The sequence below is a fragment of the Jaculus jaculus genome, chromosome 9 (genome assembly GCF_020740685.1).
Source record: "Jaculus jaculus isolate mJacJac1 chromosome 9, mJacJac1.mat.Y.cur, whole genome shotgun sequence".
Classification (NCBI taxonomy): Eukaryota; Metazoa; Chordata; class Mammalia; order Rodentia; family Dipodidae; genus Jaculus; species Jaculus jaculus.
This window is the reverse complement of record NC_059110.1, coordinates 81644676-81664509: the sequence shown is the minus strand read 5'-3', so window position 1 is coordinate 81664509 and position 19834 is coordinate 81644676. Positions and strand designations below refer to the sequence as shown.

General features: G+C 42.4%; 1 protein-coding gene and 1 pseudogene across 1 annotated transcript in view; both read left to right on the top strand.

Annotated features, from left to right (window-relative positions):
- Pafah1b1 (platelet activating factor acetylhydrolase 1b regulatory subunit 1) overlaps window positions 1-19834 on the top strand; it is a 99526-nt gene that overhangs the window by 8467 nt on the left and 71225 nt on the right. The window lies entirely within an intron of this gene.
- On the top strand, window positions 12679-13660 carry LOC123463357 (annotated as a pseudogene).

The window sequence follows — 19834 nt, the reverse complement described above, 5'->3', positions numbered from 1 at the left end:
TTCCATTGAGCTGCATGCAGAATGGCTTCTGCCAGCTTTCAGTCGGCTGGTCTACATGGAGGAGGTTATCAGCTCAGTTCCAGAAGGATTTCTCAGTGGCCTTGCAGCCCTAGTATGTGGAGTCTTCAGCAATAGGGTCTTACCATCTATTCCTGGTGGGAAACAAGGGGCCTTGCCAATGGCCTATAATGTTTTGGGGACATCAGGGACCTCCCTGGCCAACAACTCACTGGAAGGTATCCCATCCCTGGCACTAAAAATTTTCTATGGCTCCTGTTGCAGTCTGGTTCGCATTGCTGATAGAAATCACCCAACAAGAGTAGCTTCTGGGAAAAAGAGATTTATTTTGGCTTATAGGCTCGAGGGGAAGCTTCACGATGGCAGGGGAAAACGATGGCATGAGCAGAGGGTGGACATCACTCCCTGGCCAACAGAAGGTGGACAACAGCAACAGGAGGGTATGCCTAACACTGGCATGGGGAAACTGGCTATAAAGACCATAAGCCCACCCCCAACAATACACTCCCTCCAGGAGGCATTAATTCCCAAATACCCATCAGCTGGGAACCTAGCATTCAGAACACCTAAGTTTATGGGGGACACCTGAATCAAACCACCACATTCCGCCCCTGGCCCCCATAAACTGATATCCATACATGATATAACATATAATGCATTCAGTCTGACTTTAAAAGTCCCCATAGTTTTTATCAATCTCAATGATGTTCATACATCCCCATAGTTCAAAATCTTTTAACTGAGCCATAATACCAAAATATAACCTCAAAAAACCCATAATGGCACAGAATAAATATTCACACTGCAATAGATGACATTGGGCATAGCAAAGAAACATTTAATCAATACAAGATTTAAAACAACCAGGGCAAACATCAAACTCTGTAGCTTCAAGTCCAGCAACTCAAACCAGTGACAAATCTTTAAGTCTGATAATTCTAACCAGCAACAAGTCTCTGGCATTCCAATTCCGCCCCTCCAGCTAGGCTACTCACAGTCCTGGAAAACTTCATCGGGGCCGGCAGCTCCTCGGCAGCCATCTCATGGTCCCCGCATCTCCACTGGGTCTCCACTGCAAGCCATGGTTCATCCTCATGGCCCCATGGGGTCTCTATGCAGGCAACCAGCAAACCCACTTCACACTGCCCATGGCCATTTCCAAAACACAAGACTATGTTGAAAATTCAATGACCCTCTTTCCAGCATTTCTTATACTCCACGATACCAGGTAGGGTGCCAATTTGTTAATCCAGGGGGGAATAAAGCAGGCTTTGAAGAACAGGACTCCTTGAGCACTCAGGCCCTTTCAAAAGAGTCTACATTCTTCTTGTTGCCCCAGCGCAGGTCAGCTAACCCGTCTCAAAGGTTGTAATCTTTCAGTTGCAGCTGAACGGGCAACAATTCACCCAAAGATTTTTCTTTCTGTGCCATATCCTTCTGCACACACCAGTTCATTTCTACGCAAAGCAACCCTGCACAACTTCTCAGGACATGGGCACAAGAGCAAGCTTCTCACACAAACTGCTAGCCCAGTCCAGGCAAAGCTTTTTCTCACCCTCATAAGCCAAACCTCACAGTCCATAGTTCTTACTGCATTCAGGTCTTGCAGCTCAGACCAGAACAGCCCATCAAGCTGTACTTACAGCACTGCAAGGCATCCCTTAGGCCAAGGTTTCAAATCCTTCCACATTCCTCTTGAAAACCAGCTCCAAAAGGCTGAAGCCACATAGTCAGGTGTCTAGCAGCAATCCCACTCCTTGGTACCACTTTACTGTTGCAGTCCGGTTCGCATTGCTGGTAGAAATCATCCAACAAGAGTAGCTTCTGGGAAAAAGAGATTTATTTTGGCTTATAGGCTCGAGGGGAAGCTTCACGATGGCAGGGGAAAATGATGGCATGAGCAGAGGGTGGACATCACTCCCTGGCCAACAGAAGGTGGACAACAGCAACAGGAGGGTGTGCCTAACACTGGCATGGGGAAACTGGCTATAAAGACCATAAGCCCACCCCCAACAATACACTCCCTCCAGGAGGCATTAATTCCCAAATATCCATCAGCTGGGAACCTAGCATTCAGAACACCTAAGTTTATGGGGGACACCTGAATCAAACCACCACAGCTCCTGAGTATTCCATTGTCTAAAAAAGTAGGATTCCATATGATTTATTTGTATCCTCTTTGATTTTGATTTGCCTTCCCTCCACCTTTCCTTTACTTGATCTCTTCCCCTGACCTCACTTTGGGCCTTTTCACCCCTATTAATCTGTTCTTCTACTTAAATATATACAATGCCATCCTATTAAGTCTCCACCCGACTTACTTTCTCTTCTATTTATATCTCCTTTTTAACTTACTGGCCTCTGCTACTGAGTTTTTTTCTTCTCACACAGAAGCCCAAACATCTGTAGCTAGGATCCACATATGAGAGAGAACATGCAACGCTTGGCTTTCTGGGCCTGTGTTATCTCACTTAGTGTAATCCTTTCCAGATCCATCCATTTTTCTGCAAATTTTATAACTTCATTTTTCTTTACCGCTGAGTAGAACGCCGTTGTATAAATGTGCTATATCTTCATTATCCACTCATCATTTGAAGGATATCTAGGCTGGTTCCATTTCCCAGCTATTGTGAATTGAGCGGCAATAAACATGATTGAGCAACTATCTCTAAGGTAATGAGATTAGTTCTTAGGATATATGCCTAGGAGTGCTATAGCTGGGTTATATGGTAGATCAATTTTTAGTTGTCTTAGGAACCTCCACACTGATTTCCACAATGGCTGGACCAGATTGCATTCCCACCAACAGTGTGGAAGGGTTCCTCTTTTTCCATATCCTCGCCAGCATTTATGGTCATTTGTTTTCATGAGGGTAGCCAATGATAGGTAGAATCTCAATGTAGTTTTAATCTGCATTTTCCTGAAGACTAGGGATGTAGAACATTTTTTTTGATGCTTATACATCATCTGTATTTCTTCTTTTGAGAACTCTCTATTTAGTTCCATAGCCAAATTTTTAATTGGGCTGTTTGATTTCTTATTATTTAATTTTTTGAGTTCTTTGTATATCCTAGATATTAATCCTCTATCAGATACATAGCTGGCAAAGATTTTTTCCCATTCTGTAGGTTGCCTCTTTGCTTTATTCAGTGTCCTTTGCTGTACAAAATCTTTGTAATTTCATGAGGTCTCAGCGCTTAATCTATGGTTTTATTGACTGAGCAATTACCTCCCCCCGTTTTTAAAATGTTTTGTTTTTATTTATTTATTTTGACAGAGAAAGAGGAGGAGGGAGAAAGAATTGGCACGCCATGGCCTCCAGCCATTGCAAACGAACTTGAGATGCGTGTGCTCCCTTGTGCATATGGCTAACCTGGGTCCTTTGGCTTTGCAGGCAAACACCTCAATAGCTAAGCCATCCCTCCAGACCTCCTCCCCTTTTCTAACTTGACAAATTGTACTGGTTAAAATAAAACTGCTGTGTGCTGGGGGGATAGATGGTTCAGTAGTTAAAGACACTTGCTTGCAAAGCCTGCTGGCGCAGGTTCTGTTCTTTAGTACTCATGTAAAACCAGATACAGAGAGTGGTATGTGCATCTGGAGTTTGTTTGTAGTGGCAAGAGGCCCTGGCACACCCAGTTCTCTCTCTGATTGCAAGTAAATGAAAAATTAAAAAATAAAATGATAATATGCATTATGAATACTAAAAAGCAACAGAAATCTGTTGTCTTTAAGATTCTTCGCTATAGAATAAATCCAGGTTGTTGAATGCTGTTTTGAAAAAATACATGCGTCGGGCATGGTGGCACATGCCTTTAATCCCAGCACTCAGGAGGCAGAGGTAGGAGGATTGTTTAAGACTAAATAGTGAAATCCAGGTCTGCCTGGGTTAGAGTGAGATCCTACGTCACTCTGGTCCAGGCTAACTTGGAATTAACTATGTAGTCTCAGGGTGGCCTTGAACTCATGGTGATCCTTCTACCTTTGCCTCCCAGAGTGCAGGGATAAAAGGCCTGTGCCGCCGTTCCTGATTCTGAAAAGGTAATTTTATTTGAGAGAGAGAGAGAGAGAGAGAAAGAGGCAGACAGAGTGAGTATGGGTGTGCCAGGGTATCTAGCCATGGCAAACAAGCCATAAATATATGTGCCACTTTGTACATCTGGCTTTATTTGGGTACTGAGTAATTGAACCTAGGCTGGTAGGCTTTTCAAGCAAGCACCTTTAACCGTTTGAGCCATCTCTCCAGTAATGTTTTAATTTTTTTTTTCTGCCTCCTGAGTGCTGGGATTAAAGGTGTGCACCACCATGCTTGGCTCTAACTTTTTGAGACAAGGTCTCATGGAGCCCAGGCTGACCTTGAATAAAATATGTAGCTGAGCCTGGCTTTGAACTCTTCTTCTTGCTTCTTTCTTCCAAGAGAAATGTGTATTTAGTGAAGAAAGATGCTAAGTAATACAAGCATAGTTAATTTCAGTGAAGGCTTTTTGAATTGTTTTATCATTGTTACTGGTTTGGTATGACCTTTTTTTTTTTGTTTTTTTGAGGTAGGGTCTCACTCTAGCCCAGGCTGACCTGGAATTCACTAAGGAGTCTCAGGGTGGCCTCAAACTCACGACGATCCTCCTCCTACCTCTGCCTCCTGAGTGCTGGGATTAAAGGCGTGCGCCACCACGCCCGGCTTGGTTTGACATTTTTATTGTCATTTAAATGAATTTCATTTCTAAGTATATAATTTTTATCCTTGGCTAATTGTTGTTTGTGGTTTATAATCATTGGATACAGTCAACATAAGTGCATATTTTCATTTGTTTTCTCTTTAAAAGTTGGTGGCTTTTGGTTGAAACATGAAGTTAGGACTGGTTTGCATTTGCCAGATACACTTTTCTCTCCTTTTTTTTGGTGCTAAATTTTGTTAAATATCATATTTATTTATTTATTTAGCTATTTTTTTTCTTTTTTTTTATAAATTTTTGTTCATTTTTACTTATTTGAGAGCAGCAGACAGAGAAAGAAAGAGGCAGATAGACATAGAAAGGAAGGAAGGAAGGAAGCTAGCTAGCTAGCTCGCTCCCTCCCTCCAGGGCCTCCAGCCACTGCAAACAAACTCGAGATGTGTGCATCCCCTTGTGCATCTGGTTAATGTGGGTCCTGGAGAATTGAGCCTCGAACCAGGGTCCTTAGGTTTCACAGGCAAGCGCTTAACTGCTAAGCCATCTCTCCAGCCCTTATTGGTATTTTTTTTTTTTTTCAAGGTAGGGTCTCACTCTAGCCCAGGCTGACCTGGAATTTACTAGTTTTAGGGTGACCTTGAACGCACAGTGATCCTCCTACTTCTGCTTCTCCAAGTGCTGAGATTAAAGGTGTGTGCCACCACGCCCAGTTTTTTTATTTTATTATTTGAGAGAGGCAGATAGAGAATAGGTACTCCATGGCCTTCAGCCACTGCAAACAAACGCCAAATGCATGCACCACCTTGTGCATCTGGTTTATTTGGGTACTGAGGAATCAAACCTGTTTCCTTAGGCACCTTAACTGCTGAGCTATCTCTCCAGCCCAGGCTTTTGTTTTGTTTTGTAACAGATGTGGGCCACCAAACCTACTTACTTAACTGGTGTTCCTGCTCCCCCCCCCCCCCCCCCCCCGCTTTCATTCTAGCCCAGGTTGACTTGGAATAATTCACTATGTAGTCTGAGGGTGGCCTTGAATTCATGGCAGCCCTCCTACTTGTGCTTCTCAAGTGCTGGGATTAAAGCTGTGAGCCATCACACTAGCTCTTGTTTACTTAATTTTTTTTTTTTTTTATTTGAGAGATGGAAGATTGGCTTAGTGGTTAAGGCAAAGCCAGAGGACCCAGGTTCAATTCCCCATAACCCACATTAGCCAGATGCACAACGGGGTTCACACATCTGGAGTTCTTTTGCAGTGGCTGGAGGCCCTGGCGCGCCCACTCTCTTTCTCCCTCTTCCTCTGTCAAATAAATAAATCAATAAAAATAAAATATATTTTTTAAGTTTTTATTTGAGAGAGAGAGAGAGGGAGGGAGGAAGGGATGGGAAATGAACCGAAGCTGTCAGGTTTTTTAAGCAAGTGCCTTTAATTGCTGTGCTACCTGTCCAGACCTCAAGGTGTAATCACCTCAGCCTTCCAGGTGCTAGGATTATAGGCATAGGACACCAAATTTTGGTAGAATTTACTTTACATTTTTTTAACTTATTTATTTGAGCAAGTGAGCGAGAGCAAGAGAATGGGCACACCAGGGCCTGCAACCTCTGCAAACAAATTCCAGATGCATGTGCCACTTCATGCATCTAACTTAGGTGGGGAATTGAATCTGGATCCTTTGGCTTTGCAGGCAAGTGCCTTAACCACTAAGTCAACTCTCCACCCCAATTTTTTTTTTAATGTGTTGAGGATTAAACCCAGCATTTTGTTTCCATTAAGCATGTGTTCTATCACTGAGCTGTGCTCCCAGCCCTAATGTTTTTTTATCGTTATTTACTTATATATATTTTTTGGAGTATCTTTGGTTGGCCTTGAACTTGATGTGTTATTGAGGATGAGCTTGAATTCTTGATCCTACCCCCAGCTCCCAGTTGCTTAAAATTTCAGAAGTATATAACCCCAAGTCCGGTTTTCTTCCATGTTTGGGATCAAACTCAGGAATTTGTGCATGCGAGGCAAGCACTGTACCGATGGTGTTAATATCTCCAACCCTGTAGTTATCCAACACTTTATAGAAAATTTTAAGTGGGTTGTGGTGGCACGCGTTTAATACCAGTACTCTGGAGGCCGAGGTAGGGGGAATCACCATGAATTCCAGGGTACTCTGAGACTACATGTGAATTGTAGGACAGCCTGAGCAGAGCCAGATCCACCAAAAAAAAAAAAAAAAGGTCCAGCTTTAATTTATGGCAAAGATTGAAGGATATGGTTTTGTTGCTGCTGTTTGTTTTGTTTTGTGTTTGTAGTGTTGGGCATTGAATCTAGGGCTTTACCATGCTAGGGAAGTGCTCTACCACTGAGCTATAGCCCCAGCCTGATTTTTTGCCCAGGCTGACCTGGAATTCAGGGTGGCCTTGAACTCATGGTGATCCTCCTATCTCTGCCTCCCAAGTGCTGAGATTGAAGGCTTGTGCTAGTATGCCCTACTGATATTTTATTTATTTACTTATTTTGAGAGAGAGAGAATAAAGATGGGTGTATCTGGGCCTCTAGGCACTGTAGACGAACTCCAGATGCATACACCACCTTGCGCATCTGAATTTATTTGGGTACCAGGAATCAACCTGGGTCCTTAAAGCATAGCAAGCAAGCAAGCACCATCACTGCTGAGCTTTATGTCCAGTCTCTTTATTCTTTTGTTTGTTTGTTTGTTTTATTTTTTGAGGTGGGGTCTCAAACTCTAGCCCAGGCTGACCTGGAATTCACAGTGTAGTCTCAGGGTGGCTTTGTATTTAAGGCAGTCCTCCTACCTCTGCTTCCCCAGTGCTGGAATTAAAGGTATGAGCCACTATACCTGGCCTTTAACATATTTTTTATTAAAAATGTGCTAATGCCAGGCATGGTGAATGCCAGTTCTAGCCTGGGCCACCTATACCTAGTTGTACTGTATTCCAACAAACACATCCTAGGAATAAGTCCATGAAAGGGTTGATAATGTAGAGCACAGTGGTAAAGTGCTTGCCTGACATGGTTGAGGCCTAGATTCAATGCTCATTACCAAAAAAAGGGAAAGAAAAGACAAAAATGAGATAGGTGTATTATTTCTTGGTTAGCTTAATATTTCTTTTCCCTCCTTGTATTAGAGATTCAATTTAGGGTCTTGCACAAGCCAGACAAGTTCTTTCTACTGCTGTCGTCATTGTCATCTATCTTTCTTTCCTTGGAAATCAATTAATTAAAATACCACCAGGAGCCAGGGGTGGGTGGTGGGTAGGAGGATCACTGTGAGTTCTAGGCCAGCCTGAGACTATATAGTAAATTCCAGTGGCCTGAGCTAGAGTGAGACCCTACCTCGAAAAACAAAAACAAACAAACAAACAAACAAAAAACCCACCAGGAGCCAGGTGTGGTGGCCCATGTCTTTAATCTCAGTACTTGGGAGGTAGTGGTAGGAGAATCGCTGTGAGTTTGAGGCCACCCTGGGACTATGTAGTGGATTTTAGGTCAGCCTGGGCTAGAGGGAGACCTTACCTTGACAAAAAATAACATACCGTTTAACCATATAACAAAGCTAAATAATGTAATTCTCCTTTTTTTTAAGAAAAACAAACAAACTTTATTTTTATTTATTTGTTTGAGATAGAAAGAAGCAGTGGGAGAGAGAAAATGGGTGCTTCAGGGCCATCAGGCCACTGCATCTGGCTTACATGGGTCCTGGAGAGTTGAACTGGGATCCTTTGGCTTTGCAGGCAAGTGCCCTAACCACTAAGCCATCTCTCCAACCCTAATTCTCCTTTTTTTTTTTTTTAAAAAAAAGAATTATTTAAGAGTGACACAGAGAGAGAATGGGCATGCCAGGTCCTCCAGCTGCTGCATGTGCCACCTTGTGCATCTGGCTTATGTGGGTCCTGGGGAATTGTGCCTTGAACCTGGGTCCTTAGGCTTCACAGGCAAGCGCTTAACTGCTAAACCATCTCTCTAGCCCCCTAATTCTTCTTTTTAAACAAAGCTTAATTGCACAGTTTTGTGTGTGTGTGTGTACCTATATGTATATATGTGTATGCCAGGACCTTTTTATCCCTACAAATGAACAGGTGCTTGGGCTGCTTTTTGTGCCTAGTTTATATAGGTAGCTTTGGAATTGAATTTATGTCACAGGCCTTGCAAGCACGGTGCTTTTAATTGGTTAGCCACCACCCCTATACTATTATTAGTTGCTTAATTTATTATTTATTTACTTATTTTGACAGGATGTCACTTTAGCCTGGGTTGATCTGGCACTCACTCTAGTTGCACGCTGTCCTTGAACTCAGCAATCTTCCTACCTCTGCCTCCCAATGCTGGGATTAAAGGTGTATGTCACCACACTTTATTTTATTTATATATATATATATTTGGAGTTAAAGATCTAGCAATACTGTTCAGATTTGCCTGGCATACTTGAACTAAAGCAGTCCTCCTGCCTCAAGCTTCTGGGTGCTAGAATTACAGGCATGCACCATCATGGCTGCTCCAAAGTTAAGATTTTTTGTTTGTTTTTCCAGGTAGTGTCTCACTGTATTCTAGGCTGATCTGGAATTCACTGTGTATTCTCAGGGTGGCCTCGAACTCACAGAGATCCTCCTACCTCAGTTTCCTGAGTGCTGGGATTAGAGACATGGGCGACCATGCCTGCCCCCCTCTCACCCCTTCCCTCTCCCCCCCCCCCCCCCGTAGGGTCTCGAACTCTAGCCCAGGCTGACCTGGAACTCACTTTGTAGTTCCAGGATGCAGGATGGCCTTGAACTCATGTTGATCATCTCCTACCTCTGCCTCCCAAGTGCTGGGATTAAAGATGTGCACTACCACGCCTAGCTAAAAATTAAGTTTTTTTTAAAAAAATTATTTGCAAGGTAAGAGAAAGAGAGAATGAGATTTGGAGGTGGGGGCGAGAACTGGATATGCAGTGGCCTCCTTCCATTGCAAAGAAACTCCAGATATATGCACCACTTTGTTCATCTGGCTTTATGTGGATACTAGGGAATTGAACCTGGGTCGTTCGGCTTTACAAGCCAGAGAAGCATCTCCCTAGCCCCCAGAGTAAGTTTAAAATACTTCATTAGAAAGCAGTATTTTGGGAGATTGCTAAGTAGATGAAGCATGAGTATCCAAGTTCAGACTCCAGCACCCATGTTTAAAGAAAAGCCAGATGCTGTTGTAGGCACTTGTAAACCTAGCATCCCTACATGCCAAAGTTGGAGGCTAATTAGCCTGGTGAAAAGCAGCAGTGAACAGCGTAAGACTATGCCTCAAAGGTGGTTGAAGCCTGCCTGGAGAAATTATTTAAGGGCTGTGGAGAAGGCTCAGTGATTATTGGTGCTTGCCTGCAAAGTTTGATACTCCAGGCTCAATTTCCCAGTACTCATGTAAAGCCACATGCACAAAGTGGCACGTTGATCTGGAGTTGTTTGCTGTGGTTAGAAGCCCTGGTGTGCCCATTGCCCCACACTCTTTGCTTTTCTTCCCCCTACCCTGTGCTTGCAAGTAAATAAATATTTATTTTTTTTCTCAATTTGTATTAACATCTTCCATGATTATAAAAAATATCCCATGGTAATATACTCCCTCCCCCCACTTTCCCCTTTGAAATTCCATTCTCCATCATAACCCCTCCCCATCTCAATTAGTCTGTCTTTTATTTTATTTTTATTTTTATTTTGTTTGGTGTTTTGAGGTAGGGTCTCACTCTGGTCCAGGCTGACCTGGAATTAACTAGTCTCAGGGTGGCCTCAAACTCATGATGATCCTCCTACCTCTGCCTCCCGAGTGCTGGGATTAAAGGTGTGTGCCACCACACCCAGCTCATTCTCTCTTTTATTTTGATGTCATCTTTTCCTCCTCCTATGATGCTCTTTTGTAGGTAGTGTCAGGCACTGTGAGGTCATGGATATCCAGGCCATTTTATGTCTGGAGGGAGCATGATGTAAGGAGTCCTACCTTTCCTTTGGCTCTTAACATTCTTTCTGCCACCTCTTCCACATTAGACCCTGAGCCTTAGAAGATGTGATTGAGATATTACTCAGTATTCCAGTCACCTCTTTTCAGCACCATGGTACCTTTTGAGTCGTCCCAAGGTCACTGCCATCTGAAAAGAGAAGATTCTCTACCCAAAGTGAGAATAGCATTAATATAAGGTTATGAATATTAAGAGAAGTGCTTACTGGGCAGTTTGATAAGCATAGTATATGCATTTATCCAGACATCAACAGACGTTACACCCCAGGGTTCATGACTACCCCTGTCTTAAGTTTTCAGTATCAGGGATGTATTCACCCCCATGGAGTGGGCCTCCAGTCCAATTGGAGGGCAGTTGGTTTCCACCATGACAGATGTGCCACTATTGCACCCATTGGCTCATTTGCCCTGGCTGGCCAAATATAAAGCTTGCATTGTCCACTGTTGAGTATCTTCACTGGTGTTTTCTCTTTCTCCCATTGACCTGCATGTAGAATGGCTTCTTGCAGCTTTCTGTCAGTTGGTCTACATGGAGGAGGTTTCCAGCTCAGTTCCAGCAGGATTTTTCAGTGGCCTTGCAGCCCAAGTATGTGGAATCTTTAGCAATAATTTAAAAATATTTAAATAAAAACGTTGTAGGATGCTGGGTGTGGTAGCACACGCCTTTAATCCCAGCACTTGGGAGGCAGAGATAGGAGAATTGCTGTGAGTTCAAGGCCACCCTGAGACTAAGTTAATTCCAGGCCAGCCTGGGCCAGAGTGAGACCCTACCTCGATAAACAAACAAACAATCACGTGGTGGGGCTGGAGAGATGACTCAGCAGTTAAGGTGCTTACTTGTAAAGCCTAATGACCTGGGTTCAATTCCCAAGTACTCAAGTAAAAGCCAGATGCACAAAGTGGAACATGCAATCTGGAGTTTGTTTGCAGTGGCTGGAGGCCCTGGTGCGTTCATTCCCCTCCCTTTCTCTCCCCCTCCTTTTCTCCCTCCCTCCCTATGCTTGCAAATAAAATTTTCTTTTTCTTTTTTAAAAAAAGGTGGGCGGGGAAGAAGAGGATGGGGAGGTGTCTTGAAAGGGTTAAAAAGAAGATAATTACCGTTAGTGTTGAAATGAAGTCATAATGTCAAAAAACTGAGCCTGTGATCAGGGATGACTGCATTTATCACTAATAGAGTAGTTCATGTTCGTCCTAGTCCTTTATGAAAGACATCACCATTACCTTTCCTTTTGATGTAATTTTTCCAGTGGTTAAAAGCAGGGTGTCACATGTATGTGCGACAGACTGTCTCTGATTTACAATCTGCCTATCTAAGCCTACAGAGTCAGTACTGGGATTACAGATGGGTACCACTGTATCCATCATCAGGCTGCAGTTCTAAGAGATTCTGAAACCATCATCTTCAGAAAACCTTCCACAGGAAAGGGCACCATCACTAAAACACCATAAACTTGACCGTGGATGTCAGGCCTCTTCCACCCCATAGTTTTTTTTTTTTTTTGTTCTGTCTTTTGACTGTTAGTTCCATTAAGTATAGACGTGGGGACATGGAGAAAACTGTAACAAGGAGTCCATTTGCCCTAGACACAGATGTTCATAGTTAAATGGCTTAAATCCCAAGGGGATAACATGTTTATATTGTGATCAGCCTTCTGTGAACTCCATCATCAGTTATATATAAAAATGTTTGAATACCCTGAGATGACAGAGTTAATTCCAGGTCAGCCTGGACCAGAGTGAGACCCTACCTCGAAAAAAAAAAGTTTGAATATTTGCCCAAACATTTTTTGCATATATGGAAAATACTCAGGGCCGGTGTGGGGCCACTCGCGGGCCGGCCTGTTGGGTTTCCTGGGCGCGCAGGGCTTGGCGGCTAGTAGCTGCCCCGTGGCCTCTTTTCCAACCGGAGTACACGATCGCACCACCGTGGCTCGGGTAGGCGCTGTGGCGAGGGCTAGTGTGTGCTCCCTGGTGGCGGGGGTGTTGCTGGCCCAATACATATTCATCTTGAAGAGGAATATGGGCCACAAGACCAAGATCATCAAGATGAAGATTGGATAGCCAAGAAATGACTAATCAGGAGTCTGCTGTATATTTGAATATGATGCCAGAATTCCAGAAAAGTTGTGCTGTCATCAAGAATCCTACAAGAGTAGAAGAAATTATCTGTGGTCTTATTAAAGGAGGAGCTACCAAACTTCAGATAATAACAGACTTTGGTATGACACTAAGTAGGTTTTCCTACAATGGGAGAAGATGTCCAACATGTCATAATATCATTGACAACTGTAAGCTTGTTAGAGAAAAATGTCGAAAAAGTTGCTGCAGCTAAAAGGACCAGTATTATGTAACTGAAGTTGACCCTGACCTCACTGTGGAAGAGAAGTACCCCTATATGGTAGAATGGTATACTAAATCACATGGTTTGCTTATTGAGCAAGCTATACCAAAAGCTAAACTTAGAGAGATCATGGAAGAATCTGATGTTATGCTCAACTGGCTTGTCCCTCCATCTTGCAGGGAAGGATATGAGGATTTTTTTGATAAGCTTCGGCAGCACAGTATCCCTGTGTTCATATTTTCGGCTGGTATTGGTGATGTGCTAGAAGAAGTTATCCATCAAGCTGGAGTTTATCATTCAAATGTTAAAGTAGTCTCCAACTTTATGGATTTTGATGAAAATGGGGTGCTCAAAGGATTTCAAGGAGAACTAATTCATGTATTTAACAAATGTGATGGGGCCTTGAAGAATACAGACTATTTTAGCCAACCAAAAGATAATAGCAATGTAATTCTACTTGGAGACTCCTAAGGAGACTTACAAATGGCAGATGGTGTAGCCAACATGGAACACATTCTGAAAATTGGATATCTAAATGACAGAGTAGATGAGCTTTTAGAAAAATACATGGACTCTTATGATATCGTTTTAGTGAAAGAGGAATCACTGGAAGTGGCCAATTCTATTTTACAGAAGATTCTATAAACAAACTTACCAAGAGTTCTCCCATGGTGCAGCTGATACAAGACCTGCTCATCTGTCCATGCTGCTGAAAGACTCATATTTATATTATATTGTCTTGTTTTCTCTTCACATAACTGAAGTATTTTCAGACAATGTTGAATCCTTGTCCCACTTCTTTCACTACACTCACCTCCATATTTTTAATTTACTTTAAAAAATTGTCATAATGCCAAAATTGAAAAAATAAAAAGAAAAAACTCAGAAAAAAGAAAGCATGGCTTTTAGTGTAAAATTAATGTGTTTGTTAATTTAAAATATTTGGAATTTTTTTTTTTTTTTTTAGATTAGCGTACAAAGTAAAGGGTTTCACTGTGGCATTTTTCTCCATGTGTGTCATTGCACCTTGGTAGTCTTTGTTCCACTCTGCTGGTCTCCCTCTACCTACTTCTAGCTGGTTTCTTCCTTCCTTTAGTCAGTTCTTTCTTTTGTTTTTGTGTCATATGTAGTCATTACCTTCATTTTTAGAATTGTTTAAGAATTATTTTGTACCTCAACTAATAAAGTATAAAATTTTCCTCCACATAAAAACAAAATTTAGAAAAAGGAGGTCGAAGGCAAGGACTGACACCTGAAAGTGTCTGCACTCACATGTGCACATCACACACACACAAAACTAAAACAGTATTTTGACTAATTAGAACCGTATTTTAAAAATAAAATGGTTGGGCTTGTGTCTTAAAAGATTCTGTTTTGGATTTGTTTTGAGATGGGTGTCACTGTAGCCCTACTTGGAACTTTATTCTGTAGCCCAAGCTGGCCCCAAACTCACAGTGATCCTCTTACCTCAACGTCCCTAGTGATGAAATTAAAGATGTGTGCCACCATGTCCCACTAAGATTTATCTAAAGAGAGTTTATAATTTGAAGATAAGCTAATTCTTGAGAATAGCAGTTATTATAGTTCTTGCAGAGGGGTGTGTGTGTGTTATGTGTATGCTTGATGGTGCTCTTGTGGAGCTCACAGAACAACTTTCAGGCATCCTTGCATTTCCCTCATTTTTGTTAGTGCTTTGTTTTCTTTTCTGAGATAGAGTCTCACGTTAGCCCAGGCTAGCCTTGAATTCACAGTGATCCTCCTTCCTCAGCCTCCCAAGTGCTGGGGTTAAAGGCATGCCACTTTGCCCTGCCTACCACTTTGTTTTAAGGTGGGAGTCTTTCATTTTTATTCTTGTTCAATGCTGAGTTTCTCCAGGTTTAGTGGTTTGTGAACTCTGAGTAAATTTTCCTGTCTCTGCCTCCTATCTTGCCATAGGCATGATAGGGTTACAGAAGCTCACTATGGCTTCTAGCTTTTACATGGAGTTCGTGGATCCAAACTTTAAGTGGTCATTCTGCTCAGCAAGACTATCTACTGAGCAATCTCTCCAGCTCTTTCATATTTTTTTTTCTGTTTTATCACTCCAATACTACATTTGTAGAGAACCACAGTGGGATTCTATATTTTAAAATAGTAACCAACACCATTACATGCTTGTCTTTTAAATTTTCTTTTCTTTTTAAAATTTATTTATTTTTAAGTGTTTTTATTGACAACTTCAATAATAAACCATGGTAATTCCCTCCCTCCACCCACTTTCCCCTTTGCAACTCTACTCTCCTTCATACCCCTTCCCCTTCTCAATCAGTCTCTCTTTTTCTTTTTTGTTTTTTTGAGGTAGGGTTTCACTCTAGCCCAGGCTGGCCTGGAATTCACTATGTAGTCTCAGGGTGGCCTTCAACTCAAGGCAATCCTCCTACCTCTGCCTCCAAGTTCTGGGATTAAAGGCATGTACTACCACGCCCGGCTGCTCTCTTTTATTTTGATGTCACTGTGAAGACATGGATATCCAGGCTGTTTTGTGTTGTAAGGAGTCCTACCCTTCCTTTGGCTCTTACATTCTTTCTGCCACCTCTTCCACAATGGACCCTGAGCCTTGGAAGATGTGATAGAGATGTTTCAATGCTGAGCACTCCTCTGTCACTTTTTAGCACTATGGTTGGTGCCTTCTGAGTCATCCCAAGGTCACTGCCATCAGAAAAGCTTCACTAACCAAAAGTGGGAGTAGCATTAATATATGGGTACGAACATTAAGAGAAATACTTACTGGGCAGTTTGGTGAGCATAGTACATACATTTAGCCAGACACCAGCAGACATTAGACCCCTAGGTCTCATGACTTCCCCTGTCACAGGTTTTCAGTATTAGGCATGCATTCTTTGATACGGACCAGGCTTTCAGTCCAATTAGAGAGTGGTTGGTTTCCCCCATAACAGACATGCCACTATTGTACCTGTTGGCTATTTGGTCTGGTTGGCCAAATTTAAGGCTTGCAGTGTCCACTGTTGTTTACCTTCACTGATGATTTGTCTCTCCCCCATAGAACTGCAGGCAGTGTGGCTTTTTCCAGCTCTCTGTCAGCTGGTCTATAGGGAGGAGGTTTTCAGCTCAGCTCCAGCAGGATTTCTCAGTGACCTTGCAGCCAAAGCATGTGGAGTCTTCAGCAATAGGATTTTACCATGTGTTCCTGGTGGGAAACCAAGAATTTCAACCATGGCCTATAATGTTTTGGGGGCATTAGGGACCTCCATGACCAACAACTCTTTGGAAGGTATCCTATCCCTGTCACTATAAATTTTCCAGAAACAAGTCTATGGCTTCTGGGTGTACCATTTTCCACAAAAGTGGGTATACATACGACATAACTTCTTAGATTTTGATTACCCCTTCCCCCATCCTTCCTTTACTCATCTTTTCCCCTGACCTCACTTAGGCCTTTCCACCTTCAGTAATTTGTTACATACACACACACACACTCCCCCTCGCTCACTCGCTCGCGCGCGCTCTCGCTCTCTCTCTCTCTCTCTCTCTCTCTTACCATCTGCTTTAAGTCTTCCCCTCTCCACCTTCCTTTGTAACCCCTTTCTAGCTTATTGGCCTCTGCTACCAATTCTTATTCCAACTCACATACAAGTCCAAGTCCAAACATTTGTAGCTAGGATCCCTATGAGTGGGAGAGAAGGGGATACTTTTCAAAGCATTATTAAGAGATTAGTTGACGAAGCTGGGCATAATGTCACATGCCTTTAATCCCAGCACTTGAGAGGCTGAGGTAGGAGGATCACCATGAGTTCAAGATCACCCTGAGAATACAGCGTAATTTCCAGGTCAGCCTGGGCTAGAGCGAGGCCCTACCTTGAAAAATGAAAACAAACAAAAAGATATTAGTTGATGTTAGTTGAACAGCCAGGCATGGTGGTGCATGCCTTTAATCTCAGCACTTGGGAGGCAGAGGTAGGAGGATCACCGTGAGTTTAAGGTTACCCTAAGACCACATAGTGAATTACAGGCTAGCCTGGGCTAGGGCAAAACCCTACCTCAAAAAAGAAAGAAAAAAAAGATATTAGTTGAACACTTTCTGGGAGAGTTTTGTTTATTCAGTTTGGTTTCTCAAGGTAGGATCATTACCTAGCCCATGCTGACCTAGAATTCACTATGTAATTTTAGGCTGGACTTGTAGTTATATAGTCCAACTTTGGCTTCAGTGTGTGCCACCATGCCCAGAAAATATTTGCAAGCAGAGAGAGAGAGAAAGAATATGATTATGAATGAATATGAATGAGAATGGTGTGTATACCAGGGCCTCCAGGCACTGCAAATGAACTCCAGATGTATGCACCACTTTATATATCTGACTTTACCTGGATCCTTTAAAACATTTTTATTTCTTTGCAAGTGAAGGAGGGTTGGTGTTCCAGAGCCTCTTGGCTCTGCAAGTGAACTCCAGATGTATGTGTGCCACTTTGTGCATCTGGGTTTACATGAGTACTGGGGAATCAAACTTGGGCCATGAGGCTTTGCAAGCAAGTAGTTTAACTGCTGAGCCAACTGTAGTCTTGCTTGTGTATATATATTTTTTCTTTATTTATTTGACAGAGAGAGAGAGGCAGGCAAATGAGAGAGAATGGATATGCCAGGGCCTCTAATCATTGCAAACGAACTCCAGTCGCGTGTGCCACCTTGTGAATCTGGCTTACATGGGCACTGGGGTACTTGGTCTTTAGCCTTTGCAGGCAAGGACCTTAACCACCAAGCCATCTTGAGTATGAATCTTCGTTTTCTTATCTGTAAATCAATCATACTGACAGTGACTTAAAGGTATTTGTGACTATTGAACAGTGAAAGTAAGAGTAGAATCTGGAGAGAGATTTCTCATGGGATGAAAGTACTTGCCTGCAAAGCATGACAGTCTGGGTTCAATTCCCTGAAACCCATGTCAAGCCAGATGCATAAAGTGGTGTATGCATCTGAAGTTGTTGCAGTAACAGGAGGGCCTGGCATGCCCATATTCTGTCTTTGTTCCTTGCCTCTCTCTCAAAAATATTTTAAATAGTAAAAGTTTATAAATCTTTTAAAAATACTTATTTATTTGCAAGCTGAGAGATATGGGGGGGGGGTCAGAGAGAGAATGGGCATGTCAGAGCCTCCAGCCACCACAAACAGATTCCAGATGCATATGCCACTTTATGTATCTGGTTTTATGTGGGTACTGGGTTATCTAACCTAGGACATTAGGCTTTGCAGGTAAGTGTCTTAACCACTGAGCCATGTCTCCAGCCCAAGATTATAAATCTTAAGTAAAACTTTATGTTATTTATTTTTATTTATTTACTTGAGAGAGAAAGAGAGAGGCAGATAGAGTGAGATTGGGTTGGGGTGTATACACACACACATACACACACACACACATACATACATACATACATATATATACACACACACATACATACACACACACATTTTTTTCCCCCCTGAGGTAAGGTCTCAATGTAGCTCAGGCTGACTGATCTGGAATTCATTATGTATTCTCAGGGTGGCATTGAACTCATGGCAATCCTCCTACCTCTGCCTCCCAAGTGCTGGGATTACAGGTATGTGCCACCATTTTTTATTTTTATTCAGTTATTTAAGAGAGATATAGAGAGTGAGGCAGATAGAGAGAAAGAAAATGGGCATGCCAGGACCTCCACTTAGACTGCAAACAAACACCAGATGCATGTGCCACCTTGTGCATCTGGCTTACGTGGGTCCTGGGGAGTCAAGCCTGGGTCCTTTGGCTTTGCAGGCAGTTCCTTAACCGTTAAGCCATAGCTCCAGCCCTTGGGTAGATTTTTATTAGTATCAGAAACGTATTTAAAAAAAAAATTTTTTTTTTTGAGGCAAGCTCAACAGACAACTATTTTGAGAGAGAGAAAGAGAATTGGTGCACCATGGTCTCTAGCCACTGTAATTGAACTCCAGATGCTTGTGTCACCTTATGCATCTGGCTTATATGGGGCTTGGAGAGTCGAGCTAATTGAAAAATATTTATTTATTTATTTACTTACTTATTTATTTGAGACAGAGTGAGTGATTGAAAATGGGTGCAACAGGGCCTCTTTCCACTGTAAACAAACTCCAGACACCACCATGTGCTTATGTGGGACCTGGAGAATTGAACCCTGGGTGTTTAGGCTTCTCAGGCATATACTTTAACCACCAGGCCATTTCTCCAGCCCCTATTTTAATTTTTTAAGTTTATCACTTATTTGTTTATTAGAGAGATAGAATGGGTTTGCTAGGACTTCTAGCCACTACAAACAAACTCCAGATGCATGCAGGCTTAGCTGGGTCCTGGGGAATTGAACCTGGGTCTTTTGACTTTGCAGGCTAAACCATCTCCCCAGCCCTTGTTTTTATTTTAAAAGAATCAAGCTGGGTGTGGTGACAAACAGCTATGTCTTTAATCCCAGCACTGTGAGGCAGGAGTAGGAGGATCACTGAGTTTGAGACCAGTCTGAGACTACATATTCCAGGTCAACTTGGGCTAGAGTGAGACCCTACCTCCAAACAACAACAACAAAAACATTAAAAAAATTTTTATATTGGCAAAACTTGGTACTTAGTAGTTGTTTGTTTAACTATAAATGTTACTCAGTGTTTTTTTTATTTTTATTTTTTGTGTCCTGGCCCTTGTTTTCTCTGTGGCATTTTTCATATTGCCTGCCTTGTGTCCTGTTAGCCTTCTAAAGACAGTCTTTTCTGTCCCTTACTGCTACTTCCTAGCCTCCTTAATATTGCTTTTACTTGATGTCCCCTTTGTCTTACTTAAGTCTGCCT